This window comes from Sus scrofa, chromosome 3 (assembly GCF_054392235.1).
Source record: "Sus scrofa isolate SSC_HxYL_T2T_F1_AM1 chromosome 3, Sscrofa_HxYL_maternal_Yorkshire_Landrace_v2.0, whole genome shotgun sequence".
Taxonomy (NCBI): Eukaryota; Metazoa; Chordata; class Mammalia; order Artiodactyla; family Suidae; genus Sus; species Sus scrofa.
Genome location: NC_139385.1, coordinates 93,261,815 through 93,279,055, shown reverse-complemented (window position 1 = coordinate 93,279,055; position 17,241 = coordinate 93,261,815). Strand labels below are relative to the sequence as shown.

The 17,241-nt window shown below is 43.2% G+C and overlaps 1 long non-coding RNA gene across 2 annotated transcripts in view; it reads left to right on the top strand.

Annotated features, from left to right (window-relative positions):
* The window catches only part of LOC102167754 (uncharacterized), a 50,729-nt gene that overhangs the window by 19,575 nt on the left and 13,913 nt on the right, over positions 1-17,241 (top strand). The window contains exons 3-5 of one of the 2 annotated variants that reach the window (XR_014841893.1): positions 10,820-11,094; positions 11,955-13,029; positions 13,133-13,253. This is a non-coding gene — a long non-coding RNA (uncharacterized LOC102167754). The remainder of the gene's footprint in view (positions 1-10,819; positions 11,095-11,954; positions 13,030-13,132; positions 13,254-17,241) is intronic. The other variant, XR_002342706.2, reaches the window with a different exon arrangement.

The following is a 17,241-nucleotide window of genomic DNA, read 5'->3' as shown; positions in this document are numbered from 1 at the left end:
AGCCTGATGCCGATGGCATATAGTAGTTGCAAATGGAAGTCTGTCCATCAGCTTTTCGAACATGTGTTTAAGGGGCTAAACCCACAACACAGGACAGTGACCACCAGGAGTTTCAGAGGCTGGGCCTCATGTGCTTAAGGGAGCCTCTCCATCTGGATTTATCTGATCGGTCCTCATGATTACGAGGATTCCTGCTCCCCTCCCCCTCTGGAGTCTGGCTGAGGAGGGCATCTTTTCAGAATAGGAAGGGCCTTACGAATGCCCTGCTTCCCCTCTCCCTTGATTTTGACCCCTGAAGGAATGTCGAAGTTTGTGACGATGGGGCACTTAGCAGCCTGAGATTTGTTAGATAAATGGTAGTCCTGTGTAAGATGGTTATTGGCACTCCTGGAGCTTCCTCAAGGGTACTTCATTTGTCTACCCATCAGACTCTCTGGCAGGCAAGAGGGGAGCAGGTCTGGGATGAAGCTGACTCCTCTATCAGTTGCCTTTTCAAATACAACATCTTGAGTGTCTGTCCTTTAAGAGAGAGTGTGGAGGTTAAAGGTGGGCACCCTGTCTTGGGTACCAAAGGTTAAACTAACATTTTCCCACATCTTCCCATCACCCTACCCCCTCACTCTGCATGCACTCCTCTTCTGCAAGGCTCCAGAAACCACACACCATCCTGACTATTGTCTGCTAAGAGCCCACTCCCTCAAGACTTTCTCCTGGGCATTGCCAGTCATCTTTAATCTGAAGACTTGACTGGTAGTCTTAGATAATGAGCTCACCAGGCCCCAGCAGAAAGATTGGAATGCTATCCTCACTCAAACCCTGCCACACTCCCCTTCCTCTACTGCTCCCTAACCTAAGACTTTAACCAAGGGGATGGCCCAGTGATATGCTTCCTGGAGATTTTCATTCTGCTGTTCAAAGTTCATAATTGTTATCACCAGAATATTTACAACAGCATGCACTGAGTTTCCTGCATTCCTGTTTAAAAAACCAAGTGACCCTAAGTCCCACAATAAAATACTTTTTCTTGTTTTGATTTATCTTGTTGTGGCAGGCTGAATTCTAAGATGTCCCCCAAAAATTCTGCTCCCTGGTGTACACCCTTGGGTGCAGGCAGGACCTGTGAATATGATGGCCTCTATTCCTGTGAAGGTTGCCTTATATGGGCACAAAGGATTTTGCAGGTATAACTAAGGTTTCTAATCAGTTAACTTTGAGTTAATCAAAAGGGAGATTATCTTGGATAGACCTGACCTAATCAGCTGAGAAATGAAAAGAAACAAGAAGCAGCCACAGACATTCTTCTGCTGGTCTGGTAGAAAACGAACAGCCATGCTGTGAATTGCCTATGGAGGGAGCCATGTAGATTGGACCTGAGGGCAGCCTTAGGAACAAAGAGCCACCCCTGCCATAGCCAGCAAGAACACCGGGCTCAGTCCTACAGTGATAAGGAGCTGCATTCTGTCAATAACCTGAACGAATGTGGAAGAGAACCCTGGGCCCCAGATGAGAACACAGCCCTGCCAGGACCTTGATTTCATCTTTGCAAGAGACCCTGAGCAGAGAACCCGGCTATTCTGTACCCTGACTTCTCCCCCACAGAAACTGTGAGATAAGAAATGGGTATAGTTTTATGCCACGGAGTGGGGAGTAATTTGCTGCATAGCAAAAACCTAATACACTCACCTGAGGCTTCTCCATATCACATCCGTTTTAAGGTGGGGCATAATGTAAGCCTGGCTCTGTTTAGCTTGACCATCTTTAACCTTCTCTCCGCCCTGAAATACTTCTCTGCATCTCTTCATTTTTGACTTAGAACTCTCTTTATCTCTTTACCAATAGGCCCTCTCAAGTCTTGGCTCATTATACTACTTTGAAACTATTGTTAAATACCCAGTCCATCGAGAAATCGTCAGCATTCTAGGCCACTGTGACCTGCTAGGTGCCCTGTGTGAGGCCCAGCATCAGCACCTGCATCTTGGCACAGCTTTGTTTTTCTCTACCTATTTGTTTCCACAAAACTCCTCAAGAAGCACTACTATGGAGTCCCCACAATTAGAGATTGCAAAGTTCTCTTGGCTATATCCTTTGAAGATATCCAGGGGCTCATGTGTCTTCGAGTTCTACACAAGATACACTTGGCAGAAATAGTAACTGGTATTCTTAATTACAGCAAAGTATTTGAGTGAATGACACCAAACATGAGCACAGTAAAAGTCCTCTACTGATTCAGAGGCATCCACACAAATGAGGTTTTACACTACTTGCTTTAGATTGCAGAAAGCTTCTCTATGACTGGCACAAGAGTGTGATTAGTAGTTTATGAATGAATGAACAAAACATTTTACTCAAGCAGCCATAGAATTAAGGGCCAGTAAGGAAGGTACCTAATTAAAGACTCGCATTCATGGTTCTTTACCTCTTGAGCAAATTGTGTGTCACCCATTCAAATTGTCAGTAATATTAGTTACTGTTTTTGCTTAGTTGTTTTAATTTTTTAAAAAAAGTGTCTGTGTGTAATCCCACTTAACTGAGGGGGGAAGATATGCTAACTTCTCTCTGCATATACCCTTAGGGAGAACAGCTAGCTAGCCCTCAAGGTATAACAAAGACTCTGGAGGTGACAGACACATCCACTGTGGTGAGCAAAGCACCTTAGAGAAAATAATTGGCCACCCAAATATTGTCCCCACAAAATTCCAATCTAAAGTGATAGCAAGCAACTTGAAATTTCTTTATAAATATTTTGTAATTCTCCAAATTTGGAAACAATCTAAATATCCATCAACAGAGGATGAGTTAAATAAACTATGGTATATCCAAATGGAATAATATGCAGTCATTAAAAATAGTAGAAAAGATCTATTACTTACGATCAAAGGATTTCACAACATATTGTTAAGTAAAAGAAAAGCAGGTTAGAAAACAGTATTTACAACATAAGTGTTAGGGGAAAAAGGCCAGAAGATTATATAACAAATATGCTCACCATGGTCATCTTTGGGGAGTGAAGGTTCTAGGTGGGATGACTATATTTCCTGGTCTGCTTGGGACAGTCTATTATAAGAGCATGCCCATTCACTCTCAAAAGTTTCTATTTATATGATAAATGGTATGGTTAGCCAAGCAATTGGTAATTTTACTTTATTCTTATACTTTTGCATTTTAGCATGCCTTTCTTTTTATCATCAAGAAGATAGCTATTTTAATTTTGACGGGGAGAAAAAGCATTTTATAATATTCATTTCTTAGTCATTTACACTGCCCTTCCCCAGGTTAATCCAAAGCATGTGTTTTGGTTCAATTCATTGAAGCTGCCTAAACACCTGGCACCATGCCAGGCACAGGAGGTCCAAGAATGGATTCAGTGCTTGTCAGAGCTTGGCGCCACTGACACTCACTGTCCACATCCCAGGCTAAGACTTGTTGTGCATCACTGCCTTTACCCCTCACAACAACTCGATGAGATAAGCACTGTGGTTATTTCCCTCTTAGACGTGAAGAAGGATCAGAAAGGTTAAGCTATTTGCTCCAGGTTGCACAAGCAGAATTTAGAACCAAGCTGTCTGCTCCAGAGCCCATGCTCCTAATTACTGGAGTATACAGTGTGCGGGCGGTGGGGGCAGGCAGCCAATGGCAGTTGGTCAGCAGAAGCCTTACCCCCTACCATAGGAAAGGCCTGTGACGGCAGTGTGCAGAGAGCCAGGAGCCAGCCAGGTGTGGGGAGTTGGGGGCGTGAGTAGAAAGAGGAGGTGGAGAGTGCGAATGAGGGGGCATTCCAAGCAGAGGCAATAGGATGAGTATTTGGTGCTGGAGTAATGTGGAGTTGGTGATGTGCACCAAAGGGCAAGGGGAGGATGGTGAGCAGGGCCCGCCCACACATGGTGCTGGAGGCCTTCTGGAAAGGGAATGGGAGGGGCAAAGCCGTTCTGGGGGCGGTCAGTGAGCCTCCACCACGAACTGGCAAGACCATCTACTGTGAAGCTGTTGATTTAAGCTTCAGGGCCCACCCTTGGCAGCGGCCTCTTCCAAGGCCCGTTTTTAATTTTGTATGCATCATTTTGTAATCGTTTTCTGAGGAAGCCCCCTCCCCAAACTATTTAAGCTTCTGACCCCCAAAACCTAGATCTTCCCCCTGTGAATGGTAATTGTTTTTTTGTGCCACCTCCCATTCCCAGCCCTTTAGTAAAAGTCATCTTCTTTAAATTCCTCTTTTGATTTTAGTTTCTCTTCCTCTTTTTTTTTTTAAATACCTTGTTTTTCTTCATATCCTAATCTATTCTTATCTTCTTGTTTTCATTTGCCACCTAGTTATATTTGTTACTGTCAAACTTCTGCTGCATTTCATACCATTCCTCTCTCTCTGCTGTACCTCATAATATTTTAAAGTGTAAACAACAACAGAGTCTGGTGAAATGGAAGTAGGAGAAGGCTGTATAGACCCCATCCGCCATGTAGCAGGGCCCTCTGCTGGCAAAGCCCCCGCCCGGCCCCTTCTGCCCTTTGGTGCCCAACCTCTGACCAACTTCTCTTCTTTTGGGGCTCCTCCTTTCCTTCTCACCATCTATCCCCAAATTTTCTGTTAATTTACTTTCCCTCTGACTCTTTCCTCTGACAAGTCCTAAGTTGCCATCCCCAGATCCTGTCTTTCCTCCAAAATCAAGCTTTGTCTTCTTTTCAGTGTGGCACCCACTATGCACTCTGGCAAGTCAAGTGATTAACACAGTGTTCCCAAGATACGTGGCCCTTGGGGGAAACTTGAGATGGGTGCTGAGGAAGCAGAAAGGTATAATCCAGTGTGTATGTACTTTGATGGCATACGTAGGTCAATATGCAAATCTCACCCCCAGATTCTGCTGCCTGAACTTTCATCCTCAGTGTTGAAGCTCATGAATTTTATCATTATCTGGGTCCTTTCCACCCTCCCCTAGCCCATACCTTCTGAACCTCTGGCAGCACCCTGGCTTAAATACTTAGAATCAATGACCACATGTCCAAAAATACAACCAAGTAAGTGTCCCTATTAACAGATTAGTTTATACAGTCACCTTACATTTCAGAATATAAACTCCTTGGGGAAAGTGACTAGTTTGTCTTCTTTTTCTGTCTAGTGCTGGAACTAAGTAAGTGTTATATAAATGAGGACCCCCGATGGTAGAGTACAGCCTCAAAATGTGTCTTTCATGGTTCTTACTCACTTTACCAGTCATCCCACTTCCTGCATGGTCCACCCCTCTCCCTCTCCACCACTAGCTTGGAGAATGTGCCTTCCTTTGCCTACAGCTCCATGTTCTCACCAGTCAGAAAAGCAGGCCAAAGAGCAGAAAAGACATAAAATTGCCTTAATAACAAGTTCTAGGCCATTGAATCTCTCAGCAGGGTCAAACACTATTCCATTTCTGAGCACATTTTTCACCCTCTCAAGTCAAAGCAACCAAACAAATGACCAAGGTCCACACTCTGATGTCAGATCAGTCAATAGCTATTAAGGGTCTCACTTAAAAACTGGCCAGTTGGTCCACAGAACTGGCAGGATTCTTGCTCAGGCTGCTGAAGATCAACTTTAGTACATGTATCATGATGCCTCATTGGTTATAGTTAGAAAGATGTGTAAACAGAAAGGTCATGAGTGTCATCCAGGGAAGGTCAGCCCCTGAGCCTTCAAGAGACCTCATGGCTTAGATGGTCTTTATAAATACCAGCCCAAGACTCTCAGCCTCTTAAGTATTTGAAAATGAACTTAACAAATCCAGAGATGATCAGACTTTCAGTGGTAAACTGCAGCTAACTAAACTCACAAGAGACTGAACTATAAATCAGAATACCAGTATTCTTCTTTTTCCATGGTTTATCTCTTTCTAGAAGCCAGAAAGTTCCAGTCCCCCAAGCCAATTTCCACCCTTTCCCTATATCATGCTGGACTAATAATCTGGAGGTTACTTGGTAAAATAGAAGCAGAGCTGGGTCAAATGGTTACTTTATGTTTCACTTCTCAAGGAACTGCCGATCTGTTTTCCAAAGTAGCTGCACCCATTCCCCCAGCAGTGCATGAGAGTTCCAATTTCTTCTTATCCTTGCCAACACTTGCTATTGTCAGATTTTGTTATTATAGCCATCCTACTGAGTGATAGCCCATGATTTTGATTTGCATTTCCCTAATTTTGAACATCTTTTCATGTACTTACTAGCCATTTGTATATCTTCTTTGAATGGGGTTGTCTATTCACATCATTTTTAATTGGGTTGTCTTTTTATTATTGAGTTGTGAGAGTTCCTTATATATCCTATATACAAATCCATTTATCCACTATACATTCTTTTTTTTACATGTGGGAATGGTATTAAAATATTAAAGCAGTCAGTCTCTTTGTAGTATTTCCATAGTTCAAAAACTCAAGATTTTTTCCTTCTTTAATATTTCTGTCATTGAAATAATTTTGTAACACTGTATGTATATATGTCATTCTTTCCTCTCCACAGCCAAAAGCTAGCATTAAAGCAATGGTGAATCTTACAGTCGATGATGATCCATTAAAAGGCAGCTTAAGATCATCCCTAGGTAGTTATAATTTTGTAGACGGAAGGGGAAGTACTGGTGGAAAGAATGAAAAACTAGAAGAAGCAGGAGTTCCCTGTTGGCCTGGAGGTTAAGGATTCGGCATTGTCACTGCTGTGGTGTGGGTTTGATCCCATGTGCCTTGGCACAGACAAAAAAAAAACAAACAAACTAGAAGAGGCAATCATTGATGAGGGAATGTGAGAAGTGTGGTGTAGGAAATATTTTCATAAATAGTTCTTAACATAGAAAAAATTTAAATGCTTTTCTTTGGCAGGCACAAGGAAGCCACTAAATAGGTACCCAACTACCAAGTGTTCACCAGAAAGGTCAGGGGCTTCTGTAGTCCTAATTGACCAGAAATCAAACCCCAGGTGTTAACAAGAAGTTAGAGGCTCTAGGCTTTGTTTCCACAACCTCTTCTGCACTAGAAGAAGATAGAGGGGTTTTCTTGTAAACTCACCTGGCAGATCTGCCAAGCCACAGTAAAGGGCCATTTGTATAACACCAAGATGGGCTCTCATCTTGGTAAGGTAAGAATCTCCCAACCTGGCTTGGATACAAAACAGTGGGATGGCAGTAACCATACAGGGATTCTACTGAAACAACCAGCCGCCAGCTCTCATGAGGCCTCAGTGGTGCTCAGAGCAGGGGTGACCAGTCTGTCTTGTGCTCTTATGAAACCAAGGATGTAAGGCCTCCCATGAGCAGTAATCATAATAATATATTGGCCATGTTTATTGAGGGCTGGCTAGTGTCAGGCACTGTTCTAATCCCTTTATGGGTAATTAGCTCCTTGAATCCTCACAACAATCTATGAAGTAGAGGCTTTTCTTATGCCCACTTTAGAGATGAGAATACCAGATCATTGAGAAGTTAAGCAACTCTGCCCAAGGTCACCTAGCTAGGAAGTGATGGAGCCAGGATTCTAACTCAAATAGTTTGGCTCCAGAGTCTACGCTCTTAACCTCTGGGCTTTGTTTTAATTTATTCCAGGCTCACAACCTGAACCCCAAGTTTAGACAACTGTGTAAAAATGCACACAAAGAAGAACTAGGTGGGAAATGGAATGAATGTGAGCTTGTCCTCATCTTAGCTTCTTAAAGCTAAGCAGGACCTTCGAGAGGATCGAGGCCAGTGGCTCTCAAAGTGAAGCCCATAGACCCTGGGGTGTCCCAGGACCTTTTCAGGGCATCTGAGAGGTCAAAGCTTCTTTCATGATAGTACAAAGACCCTATTTGTCTTACCCACTGTAATGAATTTGCAAATTAATGGTACACAAGCCTCAGTGGATAAAACTGCTGGCACCTTAGCAAGAATCAAAGTAGTGGCACCCAGCTGCCCTAGTGGCCACTGTATTCTTTACCACCACACAGTAGCAGTTAAAAAGAGAAGAGCCAGTGTCCCTTAAGAATGGCCTTAATGAATTAGTGAAAAGTATTAATTTTATTAAATTTTGACCCTTGAGTTAACATGCTAGGGGACTAAAGCATACCAGGTGCATTCCTAGCACAATGATTCTGAGCAAAAGCACTTGAGCGATTGTTGACTTGTAAGCCGAACCAGCCAATTTGACGTCATCGTACAACGTCATTGTTTACAGCTGCAAACTGGCTTTTCAGACATGGGTGTGTGGCAGACATCTCAAAAATAACTGAGCCTGTTACTTCAAGGAAAACAATTGACAGTATTTGTTGCCAATGATAAAATTTGAGCTTTCAACTAAAATTTTGAAGTTTGGAAAAATGTACCTGCCCCAGTAAGCTTGACAGCTTCCCATACTTAAAGACCTTTCCGATAGCTTTCGGGTGATATTAGCAAATGTGATTTTTTTGATGTTGTGGATTTGATGTTGTGTAAGGGGATGTCTCATCAACTGGAAGATCTGCCTAAATCAGTGAACCAATGTCTTTCAAATGATGAACACGCGATGGTATAAAATCACATGTGATAGTTAACAACTGATTCAAAGTATTAGATAGACCGATGGATTTTGGTGGATAAGGTCTAAATTCCATTGACATCATTTTATATTCCACATTTATTAGCATTCTTCCTTTTGCAATCCTATAAAGCTGGATTTTCTTCACATAATTCAGCAAAACAACATATCATGACAAATTGAACGCAGAAGCACATATAAGAATTCAAATCTTCCTATTAAGCTAGACGTTAAAGATATTTGCAAACATGTATAATAATGCTACACTTCTCAATATTTTTTGGCTTTGAAAATATAGTTACTTTTTCAAAAATGCAAAAATAATAACATGCAATGTGTTTATTACTTTTATATTTACCGACTTAAGTAAATATTTTCATGTATCTTTTTAATGTATAATACAGTAACGATAGAATAACTCACATAAATAGAAGCTCCTTGGAGTCCTCAGAGGTTTTTAAGAGTCCTGAGAACAAAAAATTTAAGCCTCTGATCTAGTTCAGTATTTACCACCCATATTCTAGAAGTTAATAAGTTTTCTTTAAAAAAGGGGGGGGGTTGTCTATGGCCAAAATAGGTTGAAAACTCTTGTGTTAAAAAACACATGTGTATATGATATATGTAAAATACATTATATATATATATGTATGTTCACACACACTCATACACATACCTAACTCTATAAGAGCGTTTCTTTACTGCACGACTTAAGAATCATGTTATACACTAGTGAAATCACAGTGCCCTAGAGGGGGGTGATGGCATTCAGATTTCTCCAAATTTACCTGACCTCCCATTCTCATTCATGGGATAGCTATTAACATCTTGAAGCATCAGTTTTCCTTGGACTGGATTTTGAGAAATGTTGATCCAGTACCTTCTCATTTTGCACAGAAAACTGAGTCTCAGAGAAGTAAAGTGACTGGCCATAACTTAACGCTACTATTTGGTGGCCGTGTAGAGATTAGGACTCAGGTGTTCTGACTGCTAATCTAGCATTCTTTCATTCCTTTGTAACCTTGGCGCCTCCCCAGGCCCCATCTTCACTGGAAGGGATTACAGCACAAACTTTAGTTTATTTGTTGTGAGCCACACGGGAAGTCCAAACTTCAGTTTATTTGCACCAACCAGTGCTTCTAATCTGTTGCCTTTGAGAGATAATCCTACAAAATGCAGCAGAATGTAGATTCCAAAACCTGCAGAGATTACTTTTTATGGGAGGGGGATTATCTCTGTAATCCAATTAACACAGCGAGCCATGAGGGAAAAAAACATGTAGGCTTTAGATTAGCGTTGGGGGAGGAGTGGAGAAAAGAAGTTAATTCATATTAACAGGTTTGCAAACCTTTGAAGTGCATTTACATTTTCCTAAATCCTAATCATAAATCTGCAAGGTGAGCCAGTAGCTTTTGGAAAGAATATTACCACCATGAATCAAATAGTTTTAATGTTCAGAGTATTTCTTTATGAATGCCCCTTTTGAGTTTCCTTTGAGAGCTTAGTACATTTCTTCCTCCCAAATGATGAATCTGTAATTCACTACATTTCCCTCTTCATCTTGGCTGCCAGGAAGCTTTGAGTCAGGTTTCAGAGCAATCCAGATAACAAAATCGTCAACATAATGCTACAGATGGTCCCCGAATTCCCTTTGTCTCATGGGATTGGGCAAATAACCTTTCACCTCTCAGTGGGTCATTTTTGCCATCTCTTGGGTCACAGTGAAATTACTGACCCCAACCAAATTCTCTTACCAATCTTCTCGGGTCTCCAGACAACTTTCTGCTAGTTTGTGTTTGCAGCTGCTGAGAATTAAAGCAGTCATCAGATTGTTATTCAGCCTTCCTTTTCAGTATCTCCTATGCTAATATGGTCAATAATTATGCAGAGGGCAATAATATTAAACCGCTTTTATCCCCTGAAGGAAATGCTTATGTGCTCAAGATAGCTTGCATTTTCTGAGTATGTTCCAAAATCTCTGAAGATTTTATTCATGCAAGGTAAGTTTGACCTTCAACCAAACTCAAATCTATAATTTAAAGTGGCCTCTTTGACTCAAAATCCTCTCCATTTCAATGCCAAATGGATCATCAGCTGCTCTCCAAGTAATATTCGCTCCAAAGGAAGGTTCCTGCTACTGATCAACGCACATTTTTGCATTTCCACTCACAGACTTAAGTTCTGCTCTCCAATATGTGACTGTAGCTTAATTGACGGAGGAATGCAAAAAGAGATTTGCAGGCGTCTGACTACTGTCGACTCATTGACTTCCCTCAGAGAATTCTTTCACTTGTCTTTTAAATTTTCCTTTCTTGTCAAAATTGCAGGTGCAGATAAATGCTGGAATCTTATTTCAATCAGAAAGTGCCAAGAACAAGAAAAGATGGAGAATTTTGATTGTCATTGAGGACAGAGCCTCAAACAGCTGGAGGCCTTCCATTCTCTTTTAGCTTCCATCCATCTAAGAAAAAAAAATGCACTAAGGATTTCACTCAATTTGTGCAGAAAGATGAGGAAATTCACACTGAAATGAAGAACTGCATTCCCAAAATAGCATTAACCTAGAACAGTGCTGCTGGGGGAATTAGAAACCTTGAATGTGGTGGGTGCCACCTCTGGTGAAAGGTCAGGGGATGCCCTGGGAGGGATTCCTGTGTGGCATTAGCTGATGATGCACTGACTGGCTTTTCCTTTGAGGGAGCCTAGAGCCAGCTCAGGGATTTTCACCTCAGCCAGTTCTTTCTCCAGACCAAACAAATGTATGTTTCAATTTCTGAGGAAACCGGGAAATGATTATGAGAAGGAAAAAAACAAAATCAATTATGACTCATTTGTCATTCAGAGCCTCTCCCTGGGATGGTCAAATGATTTGCCTCAGGGTCCACCCTGTGCCTGCTCAGAACCTTGCTGCAGCGTTTCCATGCGGATCTGAAGGATTCTGGAAACAAGCCACCTCCCCACTAGTCTGGATCCTGGTCCTCAGCATCAGAGATGGTGATCAAGGGCTTATGCATCTCCAGCCTCTAGCCCAACTCCTGGTCCTCAATAATGAACTGAAATGTAGCCCCTTGGTGAATATTTAATCATGCATGAAAACATAAGAATCTGTCCCCAGGCCAGATTTTTATCCTTCCCCCTTTCTGGTCCTAATCTCCCCCTCACTACCCCAGCCCCCAGCCTTATCATTTTCCCTCAGCTCTTTAACAGCTCAGACATGCGCTGTCCAATGCCATAGCCACTAGCCACATGTGACCATGGAGCACTTGAAATATGGCTGGTCGCCGCAAATATCCTACGGGTATAAAATATACACTGGATTTCAAAGAGTACAGAAAAAAATGTAAACTGTTTCATCAACCATTTAATATTGATTACGTGTTGATCATATTTTAGATATACTGGGTTAAATAAAATATGTTATTAAAATTAATGTCACTGGGTTTTGTTTTATTTTTAATGCAGCTTCTAGAAAAGTTAGAATCATCAGTGTGCATCACATGTTATTCCTACTGGACAGCGCTGCCTCAGACCTTACCTGGCTCCTATTCAGACTCATCTACTGAGACCCCTTGACTTGACCAACCTAGTGTCAGTCCAGCCAGACCTGGGGTCCACCAACAGCTTCAGAAAGTCCCAGAAGCAAGTCTTTCTGGCTCAGGTCTACACCGCACACGCCGCTGGTCCCCGCGTGCTTTGCTGCCCTCTGCTGGCAATCTCGGTGCCCGCAGCGTCACGGGGTGCCCGAGCCTCTCTCTCGGGCCGGCCTCTCCTGCTGCACACACCCCGTTCTGACATCACCCCTCGGCTTCCCACTTCCTCATCCTTAGCACCTTACTGTTTTCAAGAGCAGGAGTTGGAAGGAAAAGGGGGACTGCACTTTTTCAAAAGAACGATGTGTTCTGGAGAAAGCAGTTTCTTTTTGAGATCGCTGTGTATTTCCTTCAAAATAAAAAAGTATCTTGTGTTGTTCCTCACACATCACTCAGGACCAGTATCTCCTGGGATGCTTATTAAACATGCAGATTACCAGACCTCTGTGCTGGAAATTCTGGATTAGGAGGTGAAAGTTGGAAGCCCAGGACTCTGTAACAAGCCTCCCTCCTGCCCCCACTCTGCCAGGTGATTCTTGTTCCTGGGCAGGTTTAAGAAATATGGCTGCGGAGCAGAGCTTCTCAAACTAGAAGACGCTCACTGACCACCCAGGACCAGTCACATGCAGATTTTGACCCAGTAGGTCTGGACTGCAGTGAGATCCCACATTTGCAACAGGCTCCCTGGTGATGCTGATGCTGCTGGCCCATGGACACGCTTGGAACAGCCCGCTTGGCATGTAGATACCAGAGTCCAACCCCCCAGGTGTGTCTTTGGTAGCACACCTGTTATATTAAGAATCAATATGCACTCTGCTGCTGTGTACCACTCGCTCCTATCCAGGCTTCTCTAAACACAAGCTCGAGCTGTTCTTTCGTCTGGAAAAGCAAGGATGCCCCCTTTTGACAGTTCAACATATTTTCTGTAAAATGCCAGGAGAAAAACAGTAAGTATATTTTAGTCCAAAACTTTTTTTTAATAATTACTATTGTTGGAAAGAATTCCTTTCCCTGAAAGACTGTTAAGCCCTATGTTTTGAATCCATGTAGGGGTCCTGGCCATTTAAGCTGAAGATATGATGGGGGTGACTCAGTGTTGCTCTTGAAGGCTCTACCCTCCAAAAGGTCGCCCCCTCAAGATGAGCCACACAGAGGCAATGTGACATGGGAGGTGAGTGGTTGCCCTAAAGGACTGTCTATGTTCCCTACCCTTTAAACTCGGTTTCTGCCTTTATTCTTAACCCTTTCCACCATGGCCCCCTGCAAACATTTTTAGTGCTGTCACATCTGGCACCCACCCTGGTCAGGCTGAAACGGATGCTCACTATCCCCAGTGACTCCTGGAATTTCAGGGGAGGAGAAGTCGATAGGGAGTGCTTCTGTTAAACTATGTGCTGGAAATTTTCTCTTCCTAATGATGAACTTTGGATTTACCCAAGGTTATGCCTTCATCTCCCAAGATATCCTGAGACTGTATCATAAACTGTGCAATCTCCAGAAACCAGTGAAACTGCATTTCTTAAGCAGAAGCCCTTTTGGAGGGGGACTTATATGATCAACACATTAGAAGATAAAAATTAGCTGACCAGGAGTTCTCATTGTGGTGCAGCAGGTTACAAACCAGACTAGTCTCCATGAGGATGCAGGTTGTATCCCTGGCCCCACTCAATGGGTTAAGGATCCCCAGTTGTCATGAGCTGTGGTGTATTCGAGACGGGGCTCGGATCTGGCTGTTACTGTGGCTGTGGTGTAGGCCAACAGCTGCAGCTCTGATTTGACCCCTAGCCTAGGAGCTTCCATATGCTGTGGGTGTGGCCCTAAAAAGAAACCCACACACACACAAATAGCTGACTGGAGTTTTCAGTGTGGCACAACAGGATCGACAGTGTTTCAGGAGTGTTGATTTGATTTGATTCCCAGCACAGTGGTTAAGGGTTAGGAATTCGGCATTGCCACAGCTGCCAGCTTAGGTCATAACTGCAGCTCAGATCTCCATATGACTTGGGGCAGCCATCTGACCATTCTATTTCTGGCCTAATTTCCAAGGCTTGGAAAATGGGTCTAGCTTCTATTGACGTAGCTGATATACTGGCACATTGGGGGGGGGGGGTGTATGTGTGTGTAAGTGATATTGGGGGGAGGGGGGTGAGTGATTTGTTTTGCTTGTTTCAAGGCCAAGGAAATAATCTATCTCAACAGTTAATACCTTCCCGTCCTCACCCCTGCATTTTCAAAAGACTCCATCCATAGTTAGCCACATAGCTCCCATTAAAGTCAAATTTCCTTAGATGAGGAAGTCACTGAATGCCTAATTACACATGCAATGCTGGAAAAAAAAATATTAAGACTGCATTTACATTGCCAGCTTTCTTTTCCCATTACACAACAGAAGATTTATCCTTTCATCTAGTGCGTGAGTATTGCTCTTGCAAGCTTGTGGTTCCATGTAACATATATTAGTATATCATTCACTATTAGCACCAACCTTGACAGTCTAGAAGTTATGCTGCTCTCAAAGTTATATATAGTCTTTTTTCTGAGCTAGAAACAAACCAAACCAAAAATAATCACCAAATCCCACATCCTGGCTGTCACTTACCCAGACAGAGTGACACTGCAACACCCCAGGGCCCCACAGATCTCCTGTGAGCTGTGTGGATTCCTGCCATGGGCTGCACCCACGCAACTATCAAATGCAATTCACTGGCAGAAAGCCCATTTAAACTTTTATCCAGTGACGTGTTCGGGGTTTTTTCTGGACAGGTTGCTTCTGCCAGTGGAATTAAGTGAGCGCTCAGTGTTTGGTTGTTGTCCAGAGATCAGTCTTAGGTGGTACTGAAAGTGACCCAACAAAATGTGTAATGCACACGTGGATGCACCTTCACCCACGTTCGCTTCCAGATGCTTAGACTTTGGAACATTCCTGTGGCTTGATCAGAAGGAAAGCCTAATACGCACACTCTGAAACTCCAAGGTCAGAAAGTAACTAAAGAAAAACTGCAACCTTTAATTGGGCTGCTGCCAAGGCCTCAGGTGTGTGGGTGTCACCTAGTTTTTCCAGATGTCAGCAGAGAGACAGGATTTGATAGATAACTTAGCCCTCACCTCCTGGGAACTGCTACTTCAATGCCTGCATCGCCTACTGATTCACATTGCTAGCGGGTTCCCAATAAATGCAGCTGACAGACTGTCGAGCTGAGGCAGCTACACCTGGGGAACAATTTGCTGAGTGGCCTGGCAGACGTCATCATGTCACACGGAGCCTAGGCAACTCACCTGGGGAGAAATCCAGCTTCCTCGGCTCCTTGCCCCACGTCTGCCATGATTCTGCTAGAGTAAGCCAAGTTGTAACATCTCAGTGCCCTAGACACAGGGCATGAGGAGACCAGGGATGGACACTGAGGCTTTGAATTTTTCTGCTTCTCGTAGCTGCTATCACACATAGTCCCAATTCTAATTTCCCAGGCTCCTAACAGGATATTATGTTTGTAAGAGTGGGAGTACGCAGTAGAACCTCCAAAAGGGTCTCCCTGGGGTTCAAAGAATAAAAAGAAGCCTGCTACCAATGATTGGTACAGGCCAACACTGCCCCCCAAGAGCCTTGGCATCACCTCGTGGCCCTGTTTCAAGGAGGATGCCCAGAGGCCAGATTCCCAAAGTCCCTGAGGGTCTTCTCAGGCTCGGACTTGTGCCTCCCTGGAGTTATGTCTTGATGCTTCCCAGAAAGCCAGCTTGCACCCATGGCACTGATTATTTTTGCATGGATCCCATAGTATATAAATTCCTCACCACCCCAGGCTCTAATACAGAGAATCACAAACAATTTGGTCTCAGGACTCCTTTACACTCTTAAAAATTACTGAGGACCCAAAAATCTTTTGTTTATGTGGCTTCTAACTATCGATATTGACCATATTACATTTTCTAGCCACTCTCCCTCCTGTTTATGGTATATTCAGGGCCAGATATTATGACCACTCCCTCCCCACAGCAAGCTCACCAGTAGTCACCACTGAGAACTGTCTCCAGGGGCATGGGGATCTTGGGAAGCAGGCTTTCTAAGGGGATGGAGACTGATGAGGGGGGGAGAGGGTTAATCTTATATGGAACATCCAGAGAAGGCTGGTTTGGCTGCAACAGAGTGAGAGTGACATGAAGAGGGAGGTGGAAGCCAGTTCATGCCAACCTTGTGTCAACCTTGGTGAGGAGATGGCTTCATTCAAAGTGTGATGGTTATGAGTAGGGGTGACACTGCTGACTTGCTCTTTATATAGAGCAGTCTTGCTGCTGTGCAGAAAATAGACTGCAGGTATAGGAGAAAGGCCAGGAGACAGGAGGCTGTTTTAGGTGTCCAAATGAGAGATGGGAGTGACTTGGGTCAGCAAGGGGAAGTGATGAGAGGTTGTCTGACCAGGATATATTTTGAAGGTGGAATTGCCATAAATTGTGGCTAGACTGATGTAGGTATAAAGGAAATAGATTAAGCAGCAATGATTCCTGGGTGTTCAGCCTGAGCAAAATCTAGGTAATACACTAAAGTGGAGAAGATGGAGGTAGGAGGCAGGTTTGAAGGATAAACTCAAGTTCTATATTGAAGAAGTCCAACCAAAGATGACTTTGAACTCTCAATTGGAAATGTTGGCTAGAAAGATGGAATAAGGTTAAGTATGGAGCCCCAGGGTGTTGCAGAGATTGAAACTGAAGATATATTTTGGAAGATACTGGCATGTAGGTGGTGTTTAATCCCATAGGACTGCATGTCATCCAGGAAAAGATAAAGAGAGAAGAAGCAGGGGAGGTAGAGGACAGAGCCTATGGCACTGCAGAATTTAAAGGTAAGAGAGGGGAATCAAGAAAGGAGACTGAGAGCAAGAAAGACAGAAGGGTGATGCAAACAGTAGAGGTGATTAATTGTACCAAATCCTACGGAGAATTCAAGTAAGATCAAGATTGAAAATCGACTATTGGATTAGGCAAGATTTTGACCTTGATAAGAACAGTTTCAGCAAAATGATGGGGATGAAAGGTTGGAGAGGGCTAAGAGGATGGAGAATTCTAGGCTGAATGGAGAACTGAATGGCTGCATTTACTTCTGTTTCCTCTTAAATTCCCACTTAAATGACAATAAAGTGTTTTAATTACATAAAACTATGGAATGG